At 42.1% G+C, this 22,505-nt stretch overlaps 1 long non-coding RNA gene across 1 annotated transcript; it reads right to left on the bottom strand.

Moving 5' to 3' along the window:
* Nucleotides 1–807: 807 nt before the first annotated feature.
* LOC143768947 (uncharacterized) lies at nt 808–22,227 on the bottom strand. Its single transcript, XR_013214139.1, has 3 exons — nt 20,903–22,227; nt 5,801–5,933; nt 808–925 (listed from the first exon to the last, which is right to left on the bottom strand). It is a non-coding gene; the product is annotated as an uncharacterized LOC143768947 (long non-coding RNA).
* Between the last annotated feature and the right edge of the window lie 278 nt (nt 22,228–22,505).

The following is a 22,505-nucleotide window of genomic DNA, read 5'->3' as shown; positions in this document are numbered from 1 at the left end:
GTGTACCACTCTTTGTGACCCCTTTCAGTGCAAGCATCATGATATTGGCATTTTTCTCTTACTATGATGCTGGACCTAGGTACCGCATACCAGGGATCATGGACCAGTTTGCATATATTAAAATACTTGAAGAGGTCATGTTTCCTTACACTGAAGAGGATATGCCCTTGAAATGGGTGTTTCAACAAGACAATGACCATAAACACACCAGTAAACGAGCAAAATCTTGGTTCCACTCCAACAAAAGTGAGGTTATGGAGTGGCCAGCCCAGTCTCCGGACCTTAATACGATTGTAGGCTCACATTAAAAATGCAGTTTCTGAGACAAAGCCAACAAATGCCAAAACATTGTGGGCTGTAGTTCAAGCATCCTGAGCTGGAATAGCAGTTGACAAGTGCCAGAAGTTGGCTGACTCTATGCAACATAGATGTGAAGCAGTTCTAAATAGCTGTGGGTATAGCGGCTAAATATTAGGTCAGCGATTCACAGGAATGCTAAATCCACAAAAACACAGTACATATTGTGAGTTTGTGAAGACAAATGCAGACACTGCTATTTTTTAAAACAGCCCAATGTTCATTTTTTGTTATTTTCTGTAAAGTAGTTAAAAATTCTATACATTTCTCTTCATGTTTTGAATTAGAAAATAGCCTGCAATGTTCCCAGTGCATGGAAATAAAAACTATTTTAAAGGTTTTGTGATTAACTCATGTTTTTGAACACGATGCTATTAGTTTGAACACTACTGTATGTGGTCAAAAACTTCTGCTTGGGCATATGGCAGTGTTAAGGATGTTAATAATTATTGAAGATACACAAAAATAGCGCTAGCATTATGAGTCACACCTGTGTCATATTTACAAACCTCTGAAGACCTTTGTACTTTCAGGGACTCCTGCTTTGCTGATAACGTTGATTGAGCAGCTGCGAATAAATAGAATCATAGAAGGCAATAATTGTAGTTTAATCATATTGACATAACAGACAATAATAGCTTCAATCTATCAAATAAACATATGCACCCTTTGTAACTCCCAAGAAATTAGCTATATACTGTAAGTATGTGCAACTTCCTTAATAAAGGGAGCTTCTGCATTTGACTGACATTGCCAGTCTACAGCGTAAGTGCACATACATCCATTTTTCAGCGAAAAATTAGATGATTGTACACCCATTGAGTGTGACCCCCAAAAAAGCAGGGCTAGGAGAGAGCGCTATTTGCCTGGGATAGATTGTGAATGCTATGTCGCATTTGAAGAGTGAGACATGTGAAAATAGCAGAAACCACCCACAAGTGACATTTTGGATAGTAGATCCCTCAAGGAATTCATCTAGGGGGTGTAGTGAGTATTTTGAACCCATAGGTGCCTCAGAATTTTATAAGATTGAGACGTGAAAATATAACATTTCAGTGGTAGAAATGTAATTTTTGTATTTGCTACAAATTTGTCAGGCACACAAGGGTTAATTGGTGAAACTGGACCTCATAATTTATTGCGCAATTTCTCCCAAACACAGTGCTGTCCCATATGTTGTCAGAAATTTCCATTAGGCCACACATCAGGGCTGAGAAGGTAGGAGCACTATTTGGCTTTTGAAGGACAGATTTTTTAGAATACTGTAGTTTGCGGGCAATATTTGTGGAACCCCAAAGGTGCCAGAACAGCAGAAAACCCCCAAAATGGACCCCATTGTAGAAATTGCATATCTCATTGATTTTATCTACAGTTGCAGTGATTACTTTGTAACATCGGCGCCAGGCTTTTTTTCTGGAGAATTGCAAATCTGCCAGTCTAGTACCTATACATTGTACCCATACAGAGTAGATCCCCCATATATTGTAGCGCCCCCATACATTGAGCCCTGCTTGTGCTTCCGGCGATATGCACCGGTAAACTAAGTGCCTTCCATTATAATAATGCTGGATATGTGGCCACTTACTGTGGTTTAGGAACAGTGAGGCTCAGAGGGAGGGGGGCATTTGGATTAGGGAGCGCAGCATACACTAGATTTTATTTGAGGGGGTGGGAGCCATGTCGTTTTTTCAGTGTTTGGTCTAGCAGTAACATGTGAACCCCGATATTTCCACTGATAGATGATGGACCTGAGTGGGGGCTGGTTTTGTATGGGATAAATTAGGGGTTTTATTGGTAACATTTTGGGGTACATAATATTTTTCGATCACTTCGAGAATAAACTAAACTCTGCTGCCCGACTAATCCACCTGCCCCCCCGCTATTCCACGGCCTATCCCCTCTGTCAATCCCTTCACTGGCTCCCCATTACCCAGAGACTCCAGTACAAAAGCCTAACCATGACATACAAAGCCATCCACAACCTGTCTCCTCCATACATCTGTGACTTCGTCTCCCGGTACTTTCCTGCACGCAACCTCCGATCCTCACAAGATCTCCTTTTCTCCTCTTCCCACAATCGCATACAAGATTTCTCTCGCGCATCACCCCTACTCTGGAACTCTCTACCACAACATATCAGACTCTCACCTACCATCGAAACCTTCAAAAAGAACCTGAAGACCCACCTCTTCCGGCAAGCCTACAACCTGCAGTACCCACCGATCGACCAAACCGCTGCACGACCAGCTCTATCCTCATCTACTGTATCCTCACCCATCCCTTGTAGATTGTGAGCCCTCACGGGCAGGGTCCTCTCTCCTCCTGTACCAGTTGTGACTTGTATTGTTCAAGATTATTGTACCTGTTTTTATTATGTATACCCCTCCTCACATGTAAAGCGCCATGGAATAAATGGCGCTATAATAATAAATAATAATAATAAGTCTGGGATCACATTCTTGTGTTCTATGCTGAGCACTTACAGCGAGGTTTCCGTGTAAATCCCTCAAAATGAGATTCAGGCGAAACCCAATATGGAATCACCCATAATGAGGCAGATGGAGACACTTTGTACTCCATTTGATGTCTGCTGCCGTGGTATCCATCTTCTTTAAGCGTGCACAGATCTGTGGTCGCCCACATCTGTACGCTAAAAAAAGCCTAAAATGATGGGATACTGCCGGAACAGAGACTAGTCCAAATTGACATCTGCCTCATAAGTGAGTGGTTCTGTTGGGGGTTTTGTCTGAATCGCGATTTTTTGGGACCTTACACGCAGGGCCGGCTCCAGGTTTTCATGGGCCTGGCTCCAGGTTTTCATGGGCCCTGGAGAAAGAGTCCCAGTGGGCCCCTTTAACACATACCACAATTCATAATGCACGGCAGAGAAATAAAGGTATAGTACAATGCCAAAGATTTCACTTACTTCTTACATTGCATGAGTGATATCTATTGTACATTCTACATTAACTCAGAAACCGGACGGTATAGTCCTCTATACAGAATAATGAGCCCCATATATTGCTCCAATCAGAATAATGAGCCACATATAATGCTCCATACAGTATAATGGGCGCCACAGAGTGCTCCATACAGAATGAGCAGCATATATTGCTCCATACGGAAATGACCCCATATAATGCTCCATACAGTATAGTGAGCCACATATAATTCTCCATACAGTATATGATGGGCCCCATCTATTGCTCCATATATAATAGGTCACATATAATGCTCCATACAGTATATGATCGGCCCCATACAGTATACTGAGTCCCATATATTGCTCCATACAGAATGGGCCCCATATGATGCTCCATACAGAATGGGCCCATATAATACTCCTTACAGAATGGGTCCCATATAATGCTCCAAAAATAATTGGCCCCATAAGATGCTCCATGTATAATGGGCCCCATATAATGCTCCATATATAATTGGCCATATAAAATGCTCCATATATAATTAGTCCCATAAGATGTTTCATATATTATTGGCCCCATATACTGCTCCATATGTAATTGGCCCCATATACTGCTCCATATTGAATTGGCCCCATAAGATGCTCCATATTAAATTGGCCCCATATAATGCTCCCTATAGAATTGGCTTCATAAGATGCTAATAGAAAAATGCAGGGGCAAGGGCCCAGTCAGCTCACCAACAGACCACAGGAGCATGTGAACCCGTCCTGACCCAGACGTAGTAACAGCTGAAGACGTAAGAAATGTGAACTGCGACAAAAACCTGCTAATAGCTACGTGTTTCGATCTAAAAGATCTTCATCATGGCCATGATGAAGATCTTTTAGATCGAAACGCATAGCTATTAGCAGGTTTTTGTCGTTGTTCACATTCCCTTCTGTGCAGGGATGACTTTTAAGGATATGGATCAATAAAGGATTTTTAATCGGAAAGGAGCTGGAACAATCTTCACATTTCTTACGTGTTCATAAGATGCTCCCTATATTATTGGCCCCATAAGATACTCCATATAGAATTAGCCCCATATAATGCTCCATATATGGGCCCCTTCGGATGGTCCCCATATATTGATCCAAATATAAAAAAAAAATGAAATACCTCTCGTTGCTTGACACTGCTCTGCACTGGACTCCTCAGCGTTGGCGTCTTCCTGCTCTCTGTGCTGAGACTGCCCAGGCAGAGGGCGCGCACTGGTGACGTCATCGCGCCCTCTGACCTGAACGTCACAGTCAGAGGATGGAAGACGCTGTAGCGCTGGAACCGGGAGAGGTAAGTATCGCAAGTGCCGGGGCCAGAAGCAGGCAGGGGTCCACTCGCGGGGGCCGGCACTATAGCGCACCAGTGTCCCCGATGGCAAGTGGGCCCCCTGTCTGCTCAGGGCCCCGGCACTTACCCGGGTGCGCCGGGTGCTGACGCCAGCCCTGCTTACATGGAAACTTTGAGGTAAGCATGCAGTGGAGAGCACAGGACAAATATAAGCCTAGCCTTATTCAGATTTTTGGGAGGTAGAATGAACAAATAGACAGCAGTACAAGAATAGTTTTTATTTTTGCACGTTTCACTGTGCGGTATAAGTGATAAGGCAATTTATTCTTTGGGGTGCGATTACAGTGATATCAACTGTATGTCTTTAAAAAGTTGCTTTACAGGAAACTTGTTGAAATAATCTCGGAAAAGGTGAGTGTCAGGAATGTGGCTAAGGACCATCAGATGGGCATTATTAAATATGACATAAAGAGTACAGCCATACTTTGCACCAGTTTGACATTAAGCAAAAAAATCCTGCGTAAATCCGGACAAAAAAAACCTGCTGAAATTATTGAGTAGCACCAAGAAAAAAACATTTATGGTAAAGCACAAACAATACAACCAGGACTCGGATGTTCTAATTGCACAATAGAAGTCTTTAATTCACTATATCCAAAATGCCTCCATGGGGAACTGAGGATATGAAACTGCTTATAGTGTACGGTGTATAGTAGACAGTCCTTCTCTCCTGCATGATATTTGCCACCTAACAAATTTTGCTCATACAGGAGAATGAAATGTGTACCAGAGTGATGCATTAAAATATAGAGTCCAAAAAAGAAAAGAATGTCCAGCTTCACCGAGTCAGTAAAAAATAGTTTTCTTTATTCACAAACTTTAAACATGGAGGATACAGACTTCAGCACGAACCATATGGGTAAGAATCTCAACGCGTTTCATGTCATGATTAAGGGAGCTTAGTCTCCAGAAACGCGTTGAGATTCTTACCCATATGGTTCGTGCTGAAGTCTGTATCCTCCATGTTTAAAGTTTGTGAATAAAGAAAACTCTTTTTTACGGACTCGGTGAAGCTGGACATTCTTTTCTTTTTTGGACTCTACACGCCTGGACACAGCGGGTCCGTGCTCCCGAGGTTTGGTTTATGCATCACGGGTGAGCTGGTTTATATTTCTTCTTATTAAAATACAGACCTAAACAAATCCATTTCCATTATGATGTGATGGTAGACCACACTGAACTGGCTGATGGTTGACCACACTGAACTGACTGTAGAAGACCACAAGTATACCAGTATTGCAATCACTACTGATGATATTGAAGACACTAAAGAACAAAGGAGAAAGTATTGATCAAAATATTGTAAAGCAAGACACTCCCAGATTGTAAAAAATTAGCCAAAATCTAATGATCTGTTTAAGTCAATCCTTACTAATATTATTGCTGCTGCATCAGACAAAATAAAAATTCAGAACCTAGAAGAAATTGCTACTCGTTCACTTTTTTGTGAGTCAGTATGATGAAAGAAAAACATTTTTGGCATGCTTTTTATTATTATTACTTTTTTTTTACGAAGTTCCCCAAATGGAAAAAAATTGTTTTATAGAGCGCGTTGTTACAGACGCAGAGATACCAATTATGTGTACTTTTTTTTTTATTTTTATCTCTTCAGTGGCAAAACGGATTTTGGTGATTTGTGTGCACTTTTTTTTGTGTTGTTTTTACTTTTTGACATATTTTATTTGACTTATTTTTTCACTTTTTTACTTCGTCCCACTATGGGACATGTATAATTTTTATTTTGATCGCTGGTTTCATACACTGCAGTACTCGTGTACTGCAGTGCATGAGACTGGCAGTGACTCACTGACTGTGCCTGTGAGACTCAGCTAATAGCTGGATCTCACATGCCACCGTACTGTGTGGTCATCACATGACCTCAGGGTACCATGGTAATCATCGGGACCAGTGATTCTCGTCATGGGGGTCCGCTGGTTACTAAGGGGGTCTTGTGAGCTCCTTGTAAGAACTTAAATAGTGCTGTCGCGATTGACAATGGTTTTTAAGAGGTTATTCGCCCACAATCGTGGCAAACCTGGCCGGGGCTGATACTGCAGGCTGTCAGGTACAGCTTACACTAGCCAGCGCTGTTCCCTATCGCCATTTTAAAATGCCAATAAGGGAATAAAGCCCCTTAATGACCGCCGTTTTAATGTGTATCGGCGATTGTTAAGGGCTTAATACTGTTACGTCTATGTACTAAGCTTTTACATTTGTTGCTGTGAATGATATATTGGAAATAAAAAACATGTTCATTTGCTATATCCGTAAAGTATTTCATCCTTTATATCTCCTCAATAACCTTTATTTGGCTAAAAATTCACAATGTATTCATTATTATTACAAGTATTAAATACTTTACTGCAAAAAAAGTCTTCTTGCATAATTAAAGCCTGCCAGAATACATGGAAAAAAAATAGGCATAAGTGTCATTTTGCATGTATAGCTAAAACATAAGACAGCTATAAGACGCTGGCTTCGCAAAGCAGCTAAACACTTTTCGAACGTTGAGGAATTGGTTGATAGAATTATTGCATCAAAAAATGGATGAAATTCACCAATTATATTCTAAACATTTTAGCTAAGATCAATATTTTAGGAAGCAACCTAAACATGAAGCAGAATTACCATGAGTGATAAACAGTTATGTCCATAAATATTGGGCCAGTTCTTAGATAAGGAATGTTTTATTGTCCTCTGATTGGGGTCTGGTTCTGTTGGGGTAATGGTAATTCTGCTTCATGTCACCTGTCTTATCCATGTTTTTTTTTTTCTGTGCTATGTTGTGCATAAATATGTGATTCTTCAGAATTTCTTTTAGTCTTTGCCTGATGAAGAGACCTGTGTAGTCTCGAAAGCTTGCAACATGTTACCATCTTTTCAGTTAACCATTAAAAGGTATCAACCACTAAGGACTCTCAATTCTAAATATTTTTCTATCTACTGGCTAAAGGTACCGTCACACTAAACGATATCGCTAGCGATCCGTGACGTTGCAGCGTCCTCGCTAGCGATATCGTTGTGTTTGACACGCAGCAGCGATCTGGATCCTGCTGTGATGTCGCTGGTCGCTGAATAAAGTCCAGAACTTTATTTGGTCGTCCGATCGCTGTGTATCGTTGTGTTTGACACCAAAAGCAATGATACCAGCGATGTTTTACACTGGTAACCAGGGTAAACATCGGGTTACCAAGCGCAGGGCCGCGCTTAGTAACCCGATGTTTACCCTGGTTACCAGCGTAAAAGTAAAAAAAAAAAACGGTACATACTCACCCAGCGTCCCCCAGCGTCTGCTTCCTGACACTAACTGAGCGCCGGCCCTAAAAAGTGAAAGTGAAAGCACAGCGGTGACGTCACCGCTCTGCTGTTAGGGCCGGAGCTCAGTCAGTATCAGGAAGCAGACGCTGGGGGACGCGCAGGTGAGCATGTACTGTTTGTTTTTTTTACTTTTACGCTGGTAACCAGGGTAAACATCGGGTTACTAAGCGCGGCCCTGCGCTTAGCAACCCGATGTTTACCCTGGTTACCCGGGGACCGCGGCATCGTTGGTCGCTGGAGAGCGGTCTGTATGACAGCTCTCCAGCGATCAAACAGCGACGCTGCAGCGATCGGCATCGTTGTCGCTATCGCTGCAGCGTCGCTTAATGTGACGGTACCTTAACACGGTACCAAGATATATATCTTTCCTGTATCGATATGCTAATTATGCTTTGTGTTTCCGAGCCAGTTTGTTGACTTTGAAAGCAGAGAGGTAAAAACTATGCAAATAATTTAACTAATCAAGTAATGCTACTTGATCTCATCACCATTGTTTCCCTTATCTGTGAGGGTGGACTGAGGGACACTAAAAATAGTTTACAGGCCTTTATATAAAGAGACCCAGAGACAGACAGACAGAGAGCGACACAGCCACACATTCTGCAAAACACCCAACAGACGAGAGACAGGACTGCAGCCAATTCATCATGGCACCATCACGAAGGAAACGATCTAACATTCTATAGGAAACAACCTAGGGGATTTCGGCTCCAGTTGGAAGGATACAGATCTGCTACATTGACCATCGCTGAACCATGGATACGTTTGCAAAAATCCAGGATTGGGACCCGCTGGCTGCCTGGCTCCATGGAGATGTTTGGATAAGCCAGGTGGTGACTCTCGTGTCAACTGGCTTTGGACCTTGTGTGGACTCTATGGACTGTCATCTCTCTATGCTTGTCATTACCTCCTCTCTGCGTGTGTGTATCTCAGGTGGAGTGGCGACCCTGGGACCTCTGACGTAAAATCTGCCATTCAAATAGAAAATGAAGGCAATGTCTCATAAGTTGGTGAAAAATTTGCAGTTCCTTTATTCTGCCCTCTGTGGTGACGTTTCGATCTACATGATCTTTTTCAAGCATGATCATGTAGATCAAAACATCACCACAGAGGGCAGAATAACGGAACTGCAAATTTTTCACCAACTTATGAGGCGCTGTCTTCATTTTCTATTTGAATGTCTGATGTTTTCCGGGAAGCACTCTCTGGAATTGACGTACGCCTCGATTGTGGGTAAAAGTTAACCCTTTTATTGCTATGAGGTGCTGTGAATTTTTTATTCTTGATTGTAAAATCTGCCATTATCCTGGTGGGTCAGTGGAAGGATGAGGCTCTGTAAAGTGCACCATCTTGGGGAATTTTTCTGGGACTGTTCTATGTGTTATCTGCCTGTTTTGTGGTTCAATAAAGCATTGCCACACTGTTTTACCCTCACCCTGCGTTGTCTCACTAGTGTTCTGCCCACGGGGAGAGAGAGCGGGCATTCAGTGGTATGAGCAATGGTCCATACACTCTTGCTAAAGACAGCCAGGCCAGCGGACGAGAGCACCCACTGACCCCCGTATCTCCACAATAACTATGCCTGTAGATAAATCTCGAGAGGTGTAATTTCCAAAATGGGGTCACTTGTGGGGGTTTCCACTGTTTAGGCACATCTGCGGCCCTCCAAATGAGACATTTTGTCCACAGACCATTCCATCAAAGTCTGTGTTCCAAGAGGTCACTACCTTTTTTCAGAGCTTGGCAGTGTGTCCACACAGTTGTTATGCACCAGGTTTAGGGTATCAGAGTATTCAGGAGAAATAGCACAACAAATTTTGGGCTCCATTTTCTCCTTTTACCCTTGTGAAAATAAAAAATTTAGAGCTAAAAGAACACTTTTATTGGAAAAATGTCATTTTTTATTTTCACGGCTCAATATTATCAAATTCTGAGAAGCATCTGGGGGTTGAAGGTGCTCACAACATGTGTAGACAAATTCCTTGAGGGGTGTAGTTTTCAAAATGAGGTCACTTAGGGGGTGTTTCCACTGTTTAGGCACATCAGGTGTCCGCTCTTCTATTCCAGACAATTTTGCATTCTAAAAGTCAAATGGTGCTCCTTCCCTTCAGAGTGCTGCCATGCACCTAAACAGTAGTTTCTCACTACATATGGGGTATTAGTGTACGCAAGAGAAGTTTCATAGCAAATTGCATGGTCCATTTTTTTATGTTACCCTTGTAAAATAAAATATTTGGGGCTAAAACTACATTTTTGTGGGAAAGTTTATATTTTTTTATTTTCACAGCTCAACGTTATAAAGTTCTGTGAAGCACCTGGAGGTTGAAGGTGCTCATCACACATCTAGATAAAATTCCTTGAGGGGTCTAGTTTCTAAAATGGGGTTACATGTGGGGAGTTTCCACTGTTTAGGCATCAGGGGCTCTCCAAAAGTGACGTGGCGTCCGCTATCGATTCAAGTCGATTTTGAATTCCAAAGGTCAAATGGTGCACCTTCTCTTTAGAGCCTGGTTGTGTTCCTAAACAGCAAGCAGTTTCCTATAACATATGGGGTATCGATGTACTCAGGAGAAATTGCACAACAATTTCTGGGATCCATTTTTTTCTTATCTTATGTTTGATAGCATCTAATATTCACCCATGTATATATACATATATATATATATGCTGTATCCTGTTTCAATATGATTCCATGGCAAAGCCCACCTGGGTAAAAAATAACATAATATGTAAAAGACAGTTGTAGTATAAGTCATGGTTTAGGATGGAGCGGATCACAAAGTATGACCCCTGACTATTACATGAATGAGAGTAGGTCATACTCCCTATTTAGTCCCTTAGGACTTAGAGTATCCAGAGTATGAATCCAATACACCTCACGGCGTTTTAATAGGGCTGTCCTTTTACCACCACGTCAGGGGGTCCGTACTTGTTCGATGACCTGGAATTTCAACTGTGAAATGTTGTGTCCCTTGGTGATAAAATGATGGGGAATTGGCAAAAGCATGTTCTTACATCTAATGGTAGATTTATGTTTTGATATACGATCATGAATAGCTTGTGTCGTTTCTCCAATGTATAACATGCCACAAAAGCATTTAATCAGGTAGATCACGTACGATGTGTCGCATGTAAAGTAGTCTTTAATTGAGAAACTTTTACCTGAACGGGGATGAAGGAATGTATTCCCCTTCTGTACGTTACTGCATTGGGTACAGTGTAAGCATGGGAAAGTCCCAAATCTAGGTTGTTGTAGGAAACGTTGTTGCGTCAGGTGTTTTTTGGTCCCAATATCCGCCCGAAATAATGTATCCCTGAGGTTACAGGCTCGCCTGAAACAGGGTAGAAAAGGTTCCCGGAATTCCGGGATGTCAGGGTGGCCTGTGGCTAGAAGATGCCAGTGGCGGCGGATGTTTTTATGTAGGATATATACAAACGGGCATGGACAAAGGAGATGCGGTTATTGTTCTTAGGTTTAGTTTTATTGGATGAACGCTCAGTGTTTTGTAGAATTGAGTCCGGATATCCCCTTGAGGAAAATTTGGCCTTCATTTCAAGAACTCGTTCTTTTCGTGTGGTTTCGTCTGAATTTGAGATTTGGGTATAGATCGTTTTACTGGGGGGGGGGGGGGGGGTGATGACTCTGGAAATGAAGTAAGCTGTTACGATCCGTGTTCTTAATGTGGAGGTCCGTTGTTAGGAAGCTGTTAGTGTCCTTGATGACTATTGTATCTAGGAAATTCATCCTATTGGTGTCATAGGAAATTGTGAGAGTAATGCCCGGCCAGGCTGTATTCAGGAAATTATAGAAAGAGAGAAGGGACTCCAACGTGCTACCCCAGACGCAAAATATGTTGGCTATATAACGTTTCCAAATGAGAATATTTTCGCGGAAACATGGATCGGGATAAATCTTATTTTCTTCTAAGTCTGCCATGTAGCAGTTTGCGTACGGAGGAGCCACGTTGGAGCCCATTGCAGTGCCCCGTATCTGAAGATAGAATTCATCCTGAAATAAAAAATGATTGAAGTTCAGGACTAGAGTAAGGAGGTTGATACAAAGGTCAACTTTTCGTGTGTCCATATCAGATGAGGAAAGAAGTTTTTTCACGGCCAGGATGCCTTCAGAATGAGGTATCGAAGTATATAAATCCTTAACATCTAATGATATAAGAAATGCGTCAGGAGGTATACTGCCCAAGTTTTTTATGATCTCCAGGAAAGCCCCTGTGTCTAGTAGGAAAGATTTGGTAGACTGAATATGAGGGGTCAAATTTTTTTCTACATAGATCGCAATTGGTGATAAAATTGAATCGGTTGCTGCTACGATAGGCCTTCACGGGGGGTGTTGTAGGTTTTTATGGATCTTGGGAAGTATATAAAGAACGGGAGTGATGGGGTATTCATTGGTCAAATATTCACAGGATTTTGTATCCAGGACCCCCAGTTGGGTGTATTTTTGTAGAATCACCAAGATCTTGTTATGAATAGAGCTGGTAGGATTGGTGTGAAGTTTCTGATAGATTGTGTTATCCTGGAGTTGTCCAAATGCCTCTGTTAGGTAATCGCTTTTGTCCATAACCACAATAGCCCCTCCCTTGTCCGCGGGTTTAATCATCAGACTATCATCAGATTGTAGTGATTGAAGGGCATGGCGTTCGGTAACTGACAAGTTGGGGGGATAGAATAACCTCCCCTTTTCCATGTCACCCCGCAGTGACTGGAATGAATTCTATGAATGTCTCAAGAGCATGGGAACCCCGAGGGGGTCTGAAGTGACTCTTATTGCAGAGTCCCAGGCTCTCAGCTGTGAGTAGTTGGGGTGGGTTACTATTGTGTGTTGGAACTGATGGAGTATTATTAGCAGGATCACAAAAATACACTTTAAGTCTCAGTGTCTGAAAGAACCGCTGTAGGTCCATTTCTAGATCAAATGTGCGGCAACGGTATGTGGGACAAAAGGAAAGCCCCTTCTGTAGTACACTGTATTCTGAAATTCCCAGAGTCTTGGAAGACATGTTGACAATCAAGGAGTCCGTACCTGCGATCTCATGATTCTCATGTGGTCCATGTCCCTTCTTGTGTCCGTGGCCCCTCCGCGGCCTCTTCTTTTCGTGCGTTGTTCTCGCTGTGCTAAAAAAATGAGAAGTGCTTGGTAGGGTAGGACCCCTATCCTGCTCGGAGCCAGATGTGGAGTAGTCGGTAGATGAGCAGTGCTCGGGACGTGTCGGAATGCGTCTGGTGGAGTAGTTGTCTTGCCATTTATAAACTTGGTTAGTCTCGTAGTATTCTGTGTCATGGGCAAACTTGATCCTTTTCCTGTTCTCCGTATCCTTCCTGTGTTGATCTATCCGATTCTGGATCTTAGATTTGAGGGCACTCACTCATTTGAGGGCACTCAAGGATTCACGGGCACTTGCTACTTGAGTATCTCACAGCTCCCCGGCACGATCATTTACTACAACTTTTGAGGTAACTTACGGTCTTGGTTTTTACAGCACATTTCATCTCCATCTAGTTTGATGGCAAAAAAAGGGGAACAGCACAGGGATACTTATCTTCGGGTGCAAAGCCCCCAGACAACCAGACCACCGATCATCCAAGCTTCATAGAATTTCAAAAAAAGAGGCAGCACTCCATTGTTTCATGGGTACACATGTTCAGGCAACGTTTCAGCTCCAAATGAGCCTTTCTCAAGGCTTGAGAAAGGCTCATTTGGAGCTGAAACGTTGCCTGAACATGTGGGTACATTAAACCCTGCACAGTTTTATATTGAAACAATGCAGTGCTGCCTCTGTTTTTGAAATTCCATCTAGTTTGATGGACGTCCTAACATAAATAATGAGGTAAACGAATCTCACCAGAGAGCACATTGCATCCCGCCAGTCACTATCTAATTTCACCCTTATTGTTCATTACATCCACAGAGTATGTGATCACTATCTTGGTTGATCAACCACTATTGTCTCCTTACAAGTCTGTCAGTACGGGATGACAATTTCTTATTACCATGTATTCTACCTTTTTCATGCTGGGATATTTTTTGGTTCCTTCTGCGCGCATGAGATATGCTGTTTTCCCACTATGACCAAGTTCCACTATTGTATATACCTTTGTTGTTTTTGTTTATTATTTTTTGTTATTGTTCTCTGCGACATAATTGTTATGTTGCTTTTTGGTTTATCTGTATCATTGTAGTAACTGAAGAAGGTCTCCTGTGACCGAAACGTTTACTGGTACAACGAATAAATGTTGGTCTATCTATACTTAAGTTGAGTGCCAGGTTCTCTTTACATTTTCATTGTTTAGGCACACCAGGGCCTCTCCAAAAGGTACATGACGTCTGTTCTCGATTTCAGTAAATTTTGAATCAAAAAGCAAAACTGTGCTCCTTCCCTTTTGAGCCCTGACGTGCGCCCAAATAGTAGTTTTCCATCACATATGGGGTATCGACACATTCAGGAGAAATTGCACAACAACTTTTGTGGTCCATTTTCTCATGTTACCCATGCAAAACTAAAAAATTGGGGGCTAAAGTAATATTTTTGTGAAAAAAAAGTAAAATGTTGATTTTTCCTTCCGCACTCCTTTAACTCCTGCAGTTTTTAGAAGTTTCACTTTTGGGTGTTTACTGTTAAATAGGACCCTCAAAGTCACTTCAAATGTGATGTCGTCCCTGAGACTAATGGTTTTGCAAACTTTGTTGGAAAAATTAGAAATTGCTGATAAACTTTTACCCCTTCTAACTTACAATTTTTTTTTTGTTATGTTTACAAAATGATGCAGATGTAAAGTAGACATATGTGAAATTTTATTACGGTAACTACTTTGTGTGGTATACCTATCTGATTTAAGGGCATAACAATTTAAAGTTTGAAAATTGCAAAATTTTCTAATTTTTTGCTAAATTTTTCATAATTTTATAAATAAATGTAAATGACATAGACCAAAATTTACCATTATCATAAAGTGTTACTGGTCAGATTTGGAAAATGAGGCTCGGTCAATAAAGTTCAAAGTGGCTTAGTCCTTAAGGGGTTAAATCTCAAACATTAGAATTTCAGCAACATAATGAGTGATTATAGAAATACATTGAAGTTACAGCTTTCATTTAACCATTTTGGTTGTAAACTTTAAAGATGAACTACCCAATAAACCTCACATTGTAACATGTTTTTAATATTGGCTGTCATGTCCCGAATCATATCAATTTCCTCCAACCACTGCCAACGGAGATCATTAACATTATGTCAGCATTCTTAAAAATGTTTAGCTACAGATGTATCCTCAAATTTTCATTACTGAATCTTATTTCATGTGATTTAAATTATCTAATAGTAGAGTTATGTTCACTCAATCAAATCTTTAAAGGTCTGGAGGTTTGGCCAACATAACCACGTCCACATGGACACTTCAAAATATATATACAATTTTTATTATATCATGCATAAAACCCGCCTACCTCGATCTTATTGCCTGCCATAGGATGTGCTGATTTTTTATCCTTAATGAGAACCTGTCACATCCTCCAACCCACAAGCATTTGTACATGTATTGCTAAATTCCCTGCCTCACCAGCCCTTTATAGTGTTAGTCACTTAAATCCATGGTTAAATAAACGCTTCATAAACCTAATTTTTATTATGCAAATTAGCCCTTTCAATAGTCAATGAGGTGTTAGTTTTCCCCAGGTAAGGGTACCGTCACACAGTGCCATTTTCATCGCTACGACGGCACGATTCGTGACGTTGCAGCGTCGTATAAGTATCGCTCCAGCGTCGTATACTGCGGTCACATGTTGCAATACACGGCGCTGGAGCGATAATTTCATGACGTATTTGGGATGTAGACGCCGTTGGTTACTGTGCGCACATCGTATACAACCTGTGTCACACGATGCAATCATGCCGCCACAGCGGGACACTAGACGACGAAAGAAAGTTTCAAACGATCTGCTACGACGTACGATTCTCAGCGGGGATCCGGATCGCAGTAGCGTGTCAGACACAGCGATATTGTAAATGCATCGCTGGAACGTCACGAATCGTGCCGTCGTAGCGATCAAAATTGCACTGTGTGACGGTACCCTTAGTCAGCCCTCTCTGCATGTTATCTTGCTTATGTGCACACATCTTGAATTGCTGCGGAAATTTCCGTGGCAATTCCGCAACTGTGCCGCGGGTAAAACGCATGTGGAATTGGCATGCATTTTCCCGCTAAACACTAGCGTTTCACAAGCGTAATTAGCTGGCAGAATGCTAGCGTTTTCCAAACAATCTGTAGCATCACTTAGAAAACTGATTGACAGGTTGGTCACACTTGTCAAACATAGAGGGCAGAGGGACGCCGAGGAGAAGCCACACCACATCGCTCTGGTAAAGTGTTTTGTCTATTTGGTTTTGGTGGAGCTTTTATTGTTACTAAAATTGTTTAAGCAATCAGTTCATACACCTCATCTATGCTGTCATTACTGCTATACAAGATAGTCTATATGTTAGACATCGGTTTTTTACATTGTCAGCATAGCCTACGGGGATCTTTTTCTATTTGACTTAGTATGAGAGCAGGAAGTCAATTTATTTGTAATTAGCTCCCGTCTACAATTGTACACACAATTATACCACAGTGGTATAGGAAATTGGTGGCTTCCCTATGGTTGCTTTGTCCCTCTTTTAATGGTATCTGCACTCTTTTTTGTTTATTTATGTTACATGTTAAATTAGTTTTTATTTTTTCTTTGTTTAATAAATTATATTTTATACAAAAAGCACCACCTGTTTTGGAGTTTACTATTCAGTAGAATTTCCAAAAAACGTGATCTATGTATTATATATTCAGTGGTACTTGTTTCCCCGGCTAAGGGGTATCATACTGAGGGCAAATTTTTGTGAGTTACTGTTTATATGTATGTATATATATTTATACATGTATACACAGTATATATATATACATATATATATATATACACACACACACACACCCACACGCATAATATATACACGGTATCCACACACACACATATATATATATCTATATCTATATAGTCTTGGCCGAAAATGTTGGCACTCTTGAAATTATTCCAGAGAATTAAGTATTTCTCCCAGAAAATTATTACAATTACACATGATTTGTTATGCACATGTTTATTTCCTTTGTGTTTTGTAACAACGCAAAAAAAACTGAAAAAAGTCAAATTGGATATAATTTCATTAAAAAAAACATAATTGGCAGGACAAAATTGGCAGCTTTCCAAAATTATGGGTAAACAAACTCACATGTGGCAAGTAACAGATTTGGGCAATATGAAAATCACACCTGAAACCAGATAAAAAGGGGAGCCGTTGACTCAATCTTTGCATTGTGTGTCTGTGTGTGCCACACTAAGTATTGAAGAACCAAAAGAGAAGAGAACTGTCTGAGGACTTGACAACCCAAATTGTTGAAAAATATCAACAATCTTCAAGGTTACAAGTCCATCTCTTGAGATCTTGATGTTCATTTGTTCATGGTGTACTACATAATCAAGAATAATCCATGTCACTGTGGCTAATCTGACTGGACGTGGATGGCAGAGAAAAATTATGAAAGGTTGCAACGCAGGAGTCGGATGGTAGATAAGCAGACCCAATCAAGTTCCAAAGAAATTCAAGCTGTCCTGCAGGCTCAGGGTGCATCAGTGTCAGCGTGAGCTTTCCATCGACATTTGAATGAAATACAACGTTATTGGAGGAGTCCCAGGAGGACCTGACTGCTGTCACAGAGACATAAAAAAGCTAGACTGCAGTTTGCCAAAATGTACGTAAGCCAAAATCCTTCTGGGAAAGCATCTTGTGGACAGATGAGACCCAAGACAAAGCTGGTGTTTTGGGGTTGTTTTGCTGCCTCTGGCACTGGGTGCCTTGCCTGTTCAAGGCATCATGAAATCTGAAGGTGTGGAGTCTTGCCTTCCTTTGCCAATTGATTCTCAAAGCCAACTTTAAACTGTGAAGAAGGTCTGTTCCATATAGTAAATGCCACTTGGTTTGAGAAACGTAAACTTTCCTATGATTTTTGGGTGCAAGGTCCACTCTCAAGAGTGTAGTGAGCACGTGTCACAGGCATTTTCCAAAATTAGTGAGCAATGTTGGACATTGCAGAGTGATAATTGCATGTTTTTCCATAAATAGGCCATTTGAGTGACCAATGCGGTGCCCGGTTTGTGCCACTGTTCAAGGAAAGGTCGCTAATTATTATGAAGCCTACATGGAGCCCTATTCTTTTGTCTGGACATATGACAGGGCTCAGGACTCAGTGAAGGAGCGCCATTCTATTGCTGAATAGTTTACAGCGCAGTCTTACATTTTGTATTCTCTCTTGCTTAGCACTTTTTGCATCTTGCACTATTCCACTTTATATTCTATGGACTATCCTTGGATTTATTAGGCTAATTTTTAGGCCATCTATATCTGTGCTGTTTATTATAATATGTACTGTATATATTTTTTTGCATATGCATCTACTATATATATGTACTTATTACCCTGATTTGGTCTCTATTCTGATTGTGCAGATGCCATTACCTGTTACCATGTGGTGAATATGTACCTCCCCTATCCTGCTTGGTCAGCTTTACCTTGCCATATAATACTGGATTTTAGTGTTTAAATAAATTTATAATTTTCTAAAAAATACTCTATTGGGTTTCTTCTGATTGGAATTTTCCCTTTTGTGTGATACGGATTATTTGAGTTGGAGATTTATGGTAGATTATCTGGTGGAATTCTGTGTTTCTAATAACTGATGATGCGTCATTTCAGGGTGGGGGAAGAGACAGTGGGGGCCATGAAAGTGGTAACATACTGTGTGGAAGCAGTAAGGTTTCACTAGATGGGAACTGGGTGAGGTTAGGGAAGAGCTTCTGCGTAAAATGGAAAGCGCCGCAACTTTGTGTCCTCCTTTCCTGTAAACTTGGGAGCCATGATGTAAACTCCTACATTGACTTCAAAGACGAGATCAGGGCAGATGGGCAGCATAGATAGGCGTTCATTACGTCCTCAGGTGCTGATGGGTGGTCCTGGCAGCCATAGGCCTAGTGAAAGTCCCTGTTTGCCATCTTTCTGGCTGGGATAGCCTGCGTGCGGGGTCGCGTGTGCAACAGATATTAAGTGCAACAGTATAAAGTGCTAGACAATGGCATTGAAGCTGATGTTCCTCTCTTCTCTTCTTCACACAGATAATTTTTCCATCATCCATTTGTGTGCTGACTGCAAGTGTGAACAGATCCATATTTAGCAAGCTTTGCTCATGGTAATTTTTCCATCACTCCTGTGTTGTGGTTTTTTTTTTTCTCTGCTTTTGGTCTCTGATTCAAAGTGTTCAAAGCTATCTTTTTTTTCCCCACTGTTTTATGGCCTTGTTCCGCATTGGTTGTTTACCCTGCATAGTAATACCTGCTCTGGCCTTATGCTAATTGGTTAATTGCTGATTGTGGCCATTTGGTTCCTGATGCTAGCAGTCATTTCATTTCATATATATTTAGTCTGGCTGGGATAGCCCGCGTGCGGAGGCGCGTGTGCAACAGATATTAAGTGCAACAGTATAAAGTGCTTGGCAATTAGACAATGGCAGTTGGACAGGGCAGGAGACAGGAAAGGTGCTTAAAGGGAACCTATCACCCCGTTTTTTTCGGTATGAGATAAAAATACTGTTAAATATGGCCTGAGCTGTGCATTACAATAGTGTAGTTTGTGGACCCCGATTCCCCACCTATGCTGCCGAAATACGTTACCAAAATAGTCATTTTCGCCTGTCAATCAGGCTGGTCAGGTCGGATGGGCGTGGCTTCTTCCCCCAGATATTGCGTAGTTTTCCGTTGGTGGCGTAGTGGTGTGCGCATGTCCAAGGTCCCCAATCCTGCACGGGGGGGTGAAAATAGCAGCGATGTCCGTTATTCCATTGGTGGTCGGTGGGCGCGGCCATCTTCCTTTGGCCGCGCGTGCGCAGAAGCGGCGCTCTGCTGGCCGCGGCTTCAGGAAAATGGCCGCCGCGATCTCCATCTGCGCACGCGCGGCATCCCGTGGCCATTTTCCTGAAGCCGCGGCCAGCAGAGCGCCGCTTCTGCGCACGCGCGGCCAAAGGAAGATGGCCGCGCCCACCGACCACCAATGGAATAACGGACATCGCTGCTATTTTCACCCCCCCCGTGCAGGATTGGGGACCTTGGACATGCGCACACCACTACGCCACCAACGGAAAACTACCCAATATCTGGGGGAAGAAGCCACGCCCATCCGACCTGACCAGCCTGATTGACAGGCGAAAATGACTACTTTGGTAACGTATTTCGGCAGCATAGGTGGGGAATCGGGGTCCACAAACTACACTATTGTAATGCACAGCTCAGGCCCTATTTAACAGTATTTTTATCTCATACCGAAAAAAACGGGGTGATAGGTTCCCTTTAAGTTTTTCAAACAATCATGCTTCTTGGTCAGTCATACTACATTATGCATTGATCATATCAATCTGCTTCTTATTTGTTTTTACTTCTGCTTTCTCACAACTCGCCCGCCCTATAACACATTCTGGGCACTCTCTCTATATCCACCCTTCCCTTCTCCCCTCACCCATGTATAACTCTGAGGCTCTACTGACATTTCTTACCCACTCCAAACCAGCCACTACCGCCATGCAGCACTCAAAACGTTCATACAAATCATCCCACCACCTGCTCTTTCTGTTTTTTCTCCTTCTACTAGTTGCAGGTGACATCTCCCCGAACCCTGGGCCACTCTCCACCAGCATACATTACTCTCCTCCAGCTGCATATAGAAACCCTGCTAATCTTATTAACATTCAGTGCATGCCTTCTCCTATAGCTTTGCAATGTGCACTCTGGAATACTCTGGAATACAGCCCTCTCCTGGTTCTCCTCTTACCTGTCTGACCGCTCCTTCACTGTATCCTTTGCCAGCTCCTCTTCCTCTCCTCGTCCCCTATCGGGGTTCCGCAGGGCTCAGTCCTAGGCCCCCTCCTCTTCTCTCTATACACGGCCCCTATTGGACAAACAATCAGCAGATTTGGGTTCCAGTACCATCTCTATGCTGATGACACCCAATTATACACTTCTTCCCCCAACATCACCCCTACCCTAATTCAAAATACCAAGGATTGTCTGTCTGCTGTCTCTAACATCATGTCCTCCATCTGAAACTAAATCTCTCCAAAACGGAACTTCTTGTGTTTCTCCCTTCTACTAACCTCACTCTTCCCAACATCGAAATTACCCTGGAGGGTTCAACCATAACTCCCAAGCAGCATGCCCGCTGTCTTGGGGTCACATTCGACACCGATCTTTCCTTTACTCCCTATATCCGATCACTCACTCGCTCCTGTCACCTGCATCTTAAAAACATCTCCAGAATCCGACCTTTTCTCACCTTTGAAACTGCTAAGACTCTTACTGTCGCTCTTATTCATTCTCGTCTGGACTACTGCAACTCTCTTCTGATCGGTCTCCCTCTTACCAAACTTTCTCCTCTCCAATCCATCTTGAACGCGGCAGCCAGGGTCATATTTCTGTCCAACCGCTTCACCGATGCCTCCATCTTGTGCCAGTCATTACACTGGCTACCCATTCGCTACAGGGTCCAGTATAAACTCATCTCTCTCACCCACAAAGCTCTCCACAGTTCTGCACCACCTTATATCTCCTCTCTCATCTCTATCGCCCTACACGTGCCCTCTGTTCTACAAATGACCTAAGGCTAACATCCCCCGTAATCCGAACCTCGCACCTCCGTCTCCAAGACTTCTCTCGTGCTGCGCCAGCTCTCTGGAATGCACTTCCCCAGGCGATCAGACTGATACCTAGCCCCGACCTATTCAAGCGTGCTCTAAAAACCCATCTCTTCAAACAAGCCTACCACACCAACTACTCAGTAAACTAACTTTGCCCTGTTCCCTCCTTCCAAATATTATTCTAAATCTGCACCCTACTATTCATCTGTCTCTACACCCTCCATGCACATGATAACTGCACTTGATACTTGACTATTGCAGTTAAACACACGGGCTGATGACCGGATCATGCAGCTTTATATGAAAATCCCTATTTATTATAATTGCCAGACCTGAAATAACAAGCACTTTTCACCTATTGTGTCCCCCCCATTTCCTTGTAGATTGTAAGCTTGCGAGCAGGGACCTCACTCCTAATGTCACTGTTTAAATTGTCTTAACTTGTATTGAATTTGTCTGTACATGTCCCCGCTTAATTGTAAAGTGCTGCGGAATATGTCGGCGCTATATAAATGAAAATTATTATTATTATTATCTTTCTAGTGCTATAATGCCCCCACACTGGGGCTATTACAAGTGATCAAATGCTGCAGGCTTAATAAGTTAAACCAAGACTCGAAAATATTTCTTTTTACAACAGAAGCCATCAGCCTACTTCATTCAGTCTACGCTTTTTTAAAATATATATATATATATATATATATATATATATATATATATATATATATATATATATATATA

Source organism: Ranitomeya variabilis, chromosome 4 (assembly GCF_051348905.1).
Source record: "Ranitomeya variabilis isolate aRanVar5 chromosome 4, aRanVar5.hap1, whole genome shotgun sequence".
Classification (NCBI taxonomy): Eukaryota; Metazoa; Chordata; class Amphibia; order Anura; family Dendrobatidae; genus Ranitomeya; species Ranitomeya variabilis.
The sequence above is the reverse complement of the archived record's forward strand: the minus strand, read 5'-3'. Positions and strand labels throughout refer to the sequence as shown.